Below are 5,765 nucleotides of genomic sequence, written 5' to 3'. Positions count from 1 at the left end.
ACAATAAAGAATGTTTAACTGAGGCAAAACCCACAGTGTGAGTTACCTTATGTACATTCCAATACACTCTTTCTTTCTATATGTCTTTCTAATTTGGGGTTTTCCATTATTATTGGCTGAGCTGCTAAGACTGTTCTTGAGCATGTATTTGTGGTTCAGAATGTGCTTTCACAAATGCCAGAAAAAAAGTGAAAAGCATACTCTCAGTGTACACCTTTGCCCCCACCCTGATCTGGGTTTTGAGTTCCCTGAATACTGGGAAACCAAGTTCACTGAGCTGTAGTTTAGCCCACGTATCGGTACACAGAAATCATGATGAGACAGCAGTATTAACCTCCAATGTCCCTTTTGCTGTTGTTAATTTGTTTTTGTTTTTCTGTTAGTTTAAGGAGTTTAATTTCAGCAAATATCTGGCAGGTGGCTGAAAAGGTCAGGGTGACATTAGTCAGAGCCTGCTTAGGGCCCTGGGTAGAAAGCTATGTTCACACGGCTGAGAGCCCGGCGCCTTGCAGGGGGACGGTCCCGGTGGCTGAGCCACCTCTGCTCTGGTCAGTGGGTGAGAAAGCAAAATGCAGTAGGCTTGGCTGGCTAGGAACAAGTAAAGGTGTCTGAAGACTGTTAATGAAATAACTGGTTGACTGACTTGGTGGTTGGTTCTACCATGTAATACACAGGAAAACTTGGAGTGATGGAATCCGCATCTTACTGCTCTGTGTAGTAGAGGGGCAAAAAGGGCTGTGACAGTAAACTTGAGCGGCTATGGGGAAGAAACAGGAAAAAGCACGGGAGGGGGATCGGGTGATCTGGCAGCAGGACATTGCTGCCTCGCGTAATAAAGCGATAGGCGTATAAGCTTTTATTGGTACTGCTCAGCTTTGCTTAAACTGAGATCTTCCTTGAAAAGTTACCCCATGTTAGTTAGTGTTTCAAAGCTATATGAAAGCATTAGCAGAGAGTGATATCAGTGAACACATTCCTAAATAACCTTTGTGCTGGCAGGTGTGTGGTGCTGGAACTTTGAATATTGCAGAGAAATGGAGGATTGCCACATCACAATGTCCACCCTCTTCTAAGCATGCGAGCAACCTGAACAGCAAAAGAGGAATGTGTTGTTTGAGAGGCAAACATATATCCCTACCAGTGCAGACAGAAATCTTTCTCTTGCAGGTAATTCTGTGTAATTCCCAGACTACAGCAGTATCTGATCCACCTCAGTTCTGAATCCTTACACTTCTGTTGGCGCTCTTTTCCAGACGGGAGACTGAGGCACAGGAAGCCCACGATTTGCCTAAGTAGTACGGACCATCTGGACCTAAGCAGGAAATGAGCTGGGTCTCCAGAACTCCAGAACAAGGCCGTCATCATAGGGTCATCTATTTTCCCTGTGCCATGATGCTTCTTGTGAAATAAAATGCCTTCTTTGCTTCCCTGGGAATCTAATTCTGTGTACTGAATAAATACAACTGTAAGAGCAGGAACAGGAATAATTTTCTTTCCCTTGTAAGAGTCTGCAAGCTAATTTATTCTGTGTTCGTATTTCCCTTTTCCCTATCTACCTTCCACATTTTATGCATTTTCTTCCATGTTTAAAACATGCTGTCTCTTTCACATGTCATTCTTTCTTAACAACATAATACTTGACATAATCTGCCCTCTGGATCCTTTCTGTGGTGTAATTATGTTATCTTTGTTGTTATTGATTTCTGTTGCTAGGGGATGAGGTCGTGCCACTTCTGGCCGGTTCTTCTTTGCAATTCAGCTGTATTCTTTTAACTCTTAAAGATTTTCCTCCTGAGAACACTGAGTGCCAAGTTTTGAAGTCATACAAAAATGCCAGCAATCCCAGAGGATGATTTTGTCTGAGGAGAGATTGCAAGATTTAATTATAAAATGGGAGAACAGATAGCAATTGGGACAGATTCTGATCTTAGCTGTTCCTTTTTGAGAGCAGAATTTGGCCAATGAACTTTGATTTTTTTTTTTTCAGCCCTACTGTGTTATTGTTCAACAGTTTGAATGCTTTCAAGTAAAAATATTGTAGGATTTCTTGATCAGTAACACACTTCCAATTGAATACTTTTTTTTTTTTTTGGAAGGGGCATGTCCTTTTGAAATACACAAACTATTTTTGCTCTTCACTGAGTTTCTGCTTTTTTATTGAATCTACATTCCATTTTCTCTGCAGAACAGAAATTTGGTTCCACAAAATGAAGGGACCGATGCAGAACTTTTAAGATTTGAATAACAGTTGAAACCAAAGGGAAGGGTGAAATAGCTGAGAGAGGCTTTTTAAAGCAAAATTGCTTCGCTGCTTTCAGCATAAACTAGGATTTGGTTTTGTCTGGTTGGTTGATCTGTTGGTTGTTTTTTTACAGGAACTTGAGACTGTTATGTGTTGTGCTCCTGGGTGAGATTTTCACATGCTCTTGGGGTAAAATCTATAGCTTCAGACTTCCTGATTAAACTCTCACAATTTTACTGCAGCATTGTAATAAGTAGTTTAACTTCTGCCTGCCTCTCTGAGAGCCCCCAGTATCACGCAAGGATTATGGAAGTTGGCAGCTCAGCTACTGAGGCCCACAAATGGTTGCTTGCTTATCTGTGAGGTGCCAGGTGGGAGCAGACAGGCCATGCCAGACCCTTCTTCTCCTGGTCTACTTCAGCCTGCTCTGGGCTTTGCAGCTAGCTGAGCTGCTGAGCCTCAGTTGATAGGCATTATGGTTGGAAAGGGCTGCCATAACGTCACGGCAGATGCTGCAATGGTTCATCTGGTAGCTTCAGAAAAGCGCGAGATATAATAGCAGACTATTTAAAAGGGGTTTTAACTTACTGTTTTATTGTATCGTGAGGCTGTCAGACTCCACCCAGTATGCAGTAATTTTAACACTTGAAATTGTGTAAATAGCTACAACTAATTTGATGTGTGGCAGAAGGTGGAAGATCCTTTGTCAAATCTTTTTTTCTGTTTTCCCTTGAAATGTGGATGTTACAGAGGTGTCTCTGGGAGAGATTCTCAGAATTATGTTCCCTTGTACACAATAAATGTCCAACTTGTGGTGAATCTGGAATCAGACTCTGCAGTTATATTTAGGTCTCTATCTGTGTTCCTGGCTTGAGCAGAGGGACATCTATCTCTTCCCCTTACCTAAGACCACTTTTCTTGTAAGAAATACCTTTGTGCTTTTTGTATTAGTATGCCTTTCAGCCTGCTCTTCTCACTTCAGTAATGAATATGTAGGTGAAAACAGCAAATATATCTGACATCAAATTGCATACAGGCAAAGGGGAGTAGTCTCAGAAACTGACTTTTGAACTTTTAAACCCAAAGTGTTTGCACCAGATGCTTTTTTATTCCAACCTAGCATGAAGTATGTCCTAAGCTGAACGTACTTGTGCTAAGGCAAAATGCACTGCTTACAGCTTGCATGGTTCTCAAATGAATCATAAGCATTATTTCATATAGCACAGAGTCCTGCTCTGCACGTACATGCACACACATACACACACTGCTTTCCTGTAAAGAGACACTGATTTCTGCATCAAGTCACAGTATAGCCCAGATTTGACAGCTGGGTAACCATGATGTGGCTGGGTACAGAGAGGATAAGTGTATGAACACTATCATCTCATTGCTGGCAACCCATAAACAGCAAGAAGCCAAATAGGCATACCTGTTTGCGAATTTTGCTGTTCGCAAAACCTTTCTGTCTACCGTAGGCAGTGCAGATCTCATGTTCAATCAGCCAACCAACAAGGGAGGTCATATGTTCTAGATATGTTCCTTTTCCAGGTATATGTATATGCTACATGTGGTAGAAGCAAACTGTTACTGAGAAAATGATTCATGGAGCCATCTCCCAAGAGCACAGCAGAAAAGAATTGGTGGGCAATTTTTATGTAAGCAAAAAGATGATGATGTCAAATACTCGTGAGGGGAGCAGAGGAAAGCAGAAATGTCTGCAGAGGGCTCTGCCTTTTTCAGATACAAACAGTTGCATAGTAAATAGCATTTTTCAAAAACCTCATAAGGCTCAAGTCTCACTGTTTGTTAGAGGCTCCCTGTGGTAATGCCAGCCATCCTTTACGAGCCCTGTAGGAACAGCATCTTTAGTTACAGCTATCAGAGACAGGCTCTTCTCTGCCCCCTCCTTCTCCCGCTGGCAGAGTTCCCAGATTGGACCCATTTGGCTGACAACTTGCTCACCTGCGTCAGCCGATGGTGCGCAAAGGCATCCCAGAGACTTGGCTCTGATCCTTCTCAAGGTGAGAACAGCTCCGTGACAGACACACTCAGCACGCAAAGTCTCTCAGCACCGGGGGGTGCAGGTGTGAGATTCCCCTTCACACCAAGTGGAGTTCGCACACCAGTTCCTGACGCAGCCTGCAATGAGGATGCGCTCCAGCTGCCTGATTAGTACTGGAGCCAGCCAAATCATTGAATACCTACATCAGCACTTTCTGTTCCTTATGAGTTTAATCCTAAGCAACTGAACATTTTTCCCTACATTTAATATAATAAATAAATCATGCTAACAAGTGATGTGCATGGGAGAAAATGGGGTGAAGCAGAACTGTTTGCATATTTGTACAAAGCTGATTTAATCTGCTTAAGTTGCTTTCTTGTTTAGAAAGATCTTGTTTGTTTCAGATCAACATGACAGTATAAATATAAATCTGCTCGCTGATGCTATAATTTGAGTCTTTAATCAAGCCCTTTGAAGCAGAACATACACCCTGAACACTCTTGGTTGTATATCTGTTACCTCTTACAGCTTAATTTACACTCATAGTTTATACAGCAGTAAGGAAGTTTTAAAATATGAAATCTACATCCTCAGGTAATCCACTAAAAACACTTATTTACAGTAAGAGCAACACAGAAGGAGATTACTAAAAGCTTTCCATTCCCAACTACTGCTGCAGGCAGCAAAACAATGGAATTAAATTTGGCTTTATGTGCAGTCTAATCAGTTGATTCCAGGATTACTGACTCTCCCTGGCTCCTATGGCTATGAATACATAAAACTGGTCACTTCTGCAGTGCTGCATTTGTAATCCTGCCATTGAATTAGCTCAAAGCATGCTTGATGAGGTGGGAAGAAAAGGACTGGAAGGGAAGGAATTAGGAGTCAAGGGAAGGATGTTGGACGACTAGGGTTGATTTGGATTGCTACAATTCCACTGCAGTCACTAAGACTGCCTGGGTGATGACTTGATACAAAATTTGACCATAACATTTGAATCCAAGAAAAATGCTCTCAGTCCTGTGGAGACTAAGCAGGGTCACTTATTGGTTATTTTTTTGAGCATATTCATTCTCTTTTTGGTGGCTTCTTTGGGGGGAACTTTTGGCGTGATATTATGTGTTAGTAGAACCAGTCTGCTTTGGACAGGTTCCATACCTGTAGGTAAAAGCAGTCATTTGTTTTGTTTTAATCTCATAGCTTGCATGGTGTACAATAGTTTCAATGAAAACTTTGCAAACCCAGCCTTGGACTTCACTGAATCAGGCAAAGAATTCATTGAAGTAGGTGGTATAGGCATTTGGATTACATCCTTGGGCAATTGCTTTGCAGAATATATCGACAATCTGATTTGGAACCCTGTGGTGTGCTCAGCATTGTAGAGGAGATGTACGTATTTACGGCCTTGTGCTTCACAGTGATTTTGAAGAGAGGGGAATCTGTCAAAACTGTAAATGGTTTTATTTTAACTTTCTCAGCCACCTGGCTGCAACTGCCCAGCCCCAATCTTGTTCCCATTTT

At 41.9% G+C, this 5,765-nt stretch overlaps 1 long non-coding RNA gene across 1 annotated transcript; it reads left to right on the top strand.

Moving 5' to 3' along the window:
* Positions 1 to 497: 497 nt before the first annotated feature.
* Positions 498 to 1,401, top strand: LOC129203260 (uncharacterized). The gene is made up of 3 exons (XR_008575965.1): positions 498 to 548; positions 1,000 to 1,167; positions 1,254 to 1,401. It is a non-coding gene; the product is annotated as an uncharacterized LOC129203260 (long non-coding RNA).
* Positions 1,402 to 5,765: the final 4,364 nt, after the last annotated feature.

Source organism: Grus americana, chromosome 2 (genome assembly GCF_028858705.1).
Source record: "Grus americana isolate bGruAme1 chromosome 2, bGruAme1.mat, whole genome shotgun sequence".
NCBI lineage: Eukaryota > Metazoa > Chordata > Aves > Gruiformes > Gruidae > Grus > Grus americana.
This window is presented reverse-complemented; position numbering and strand designations above follow the sequence as displayed.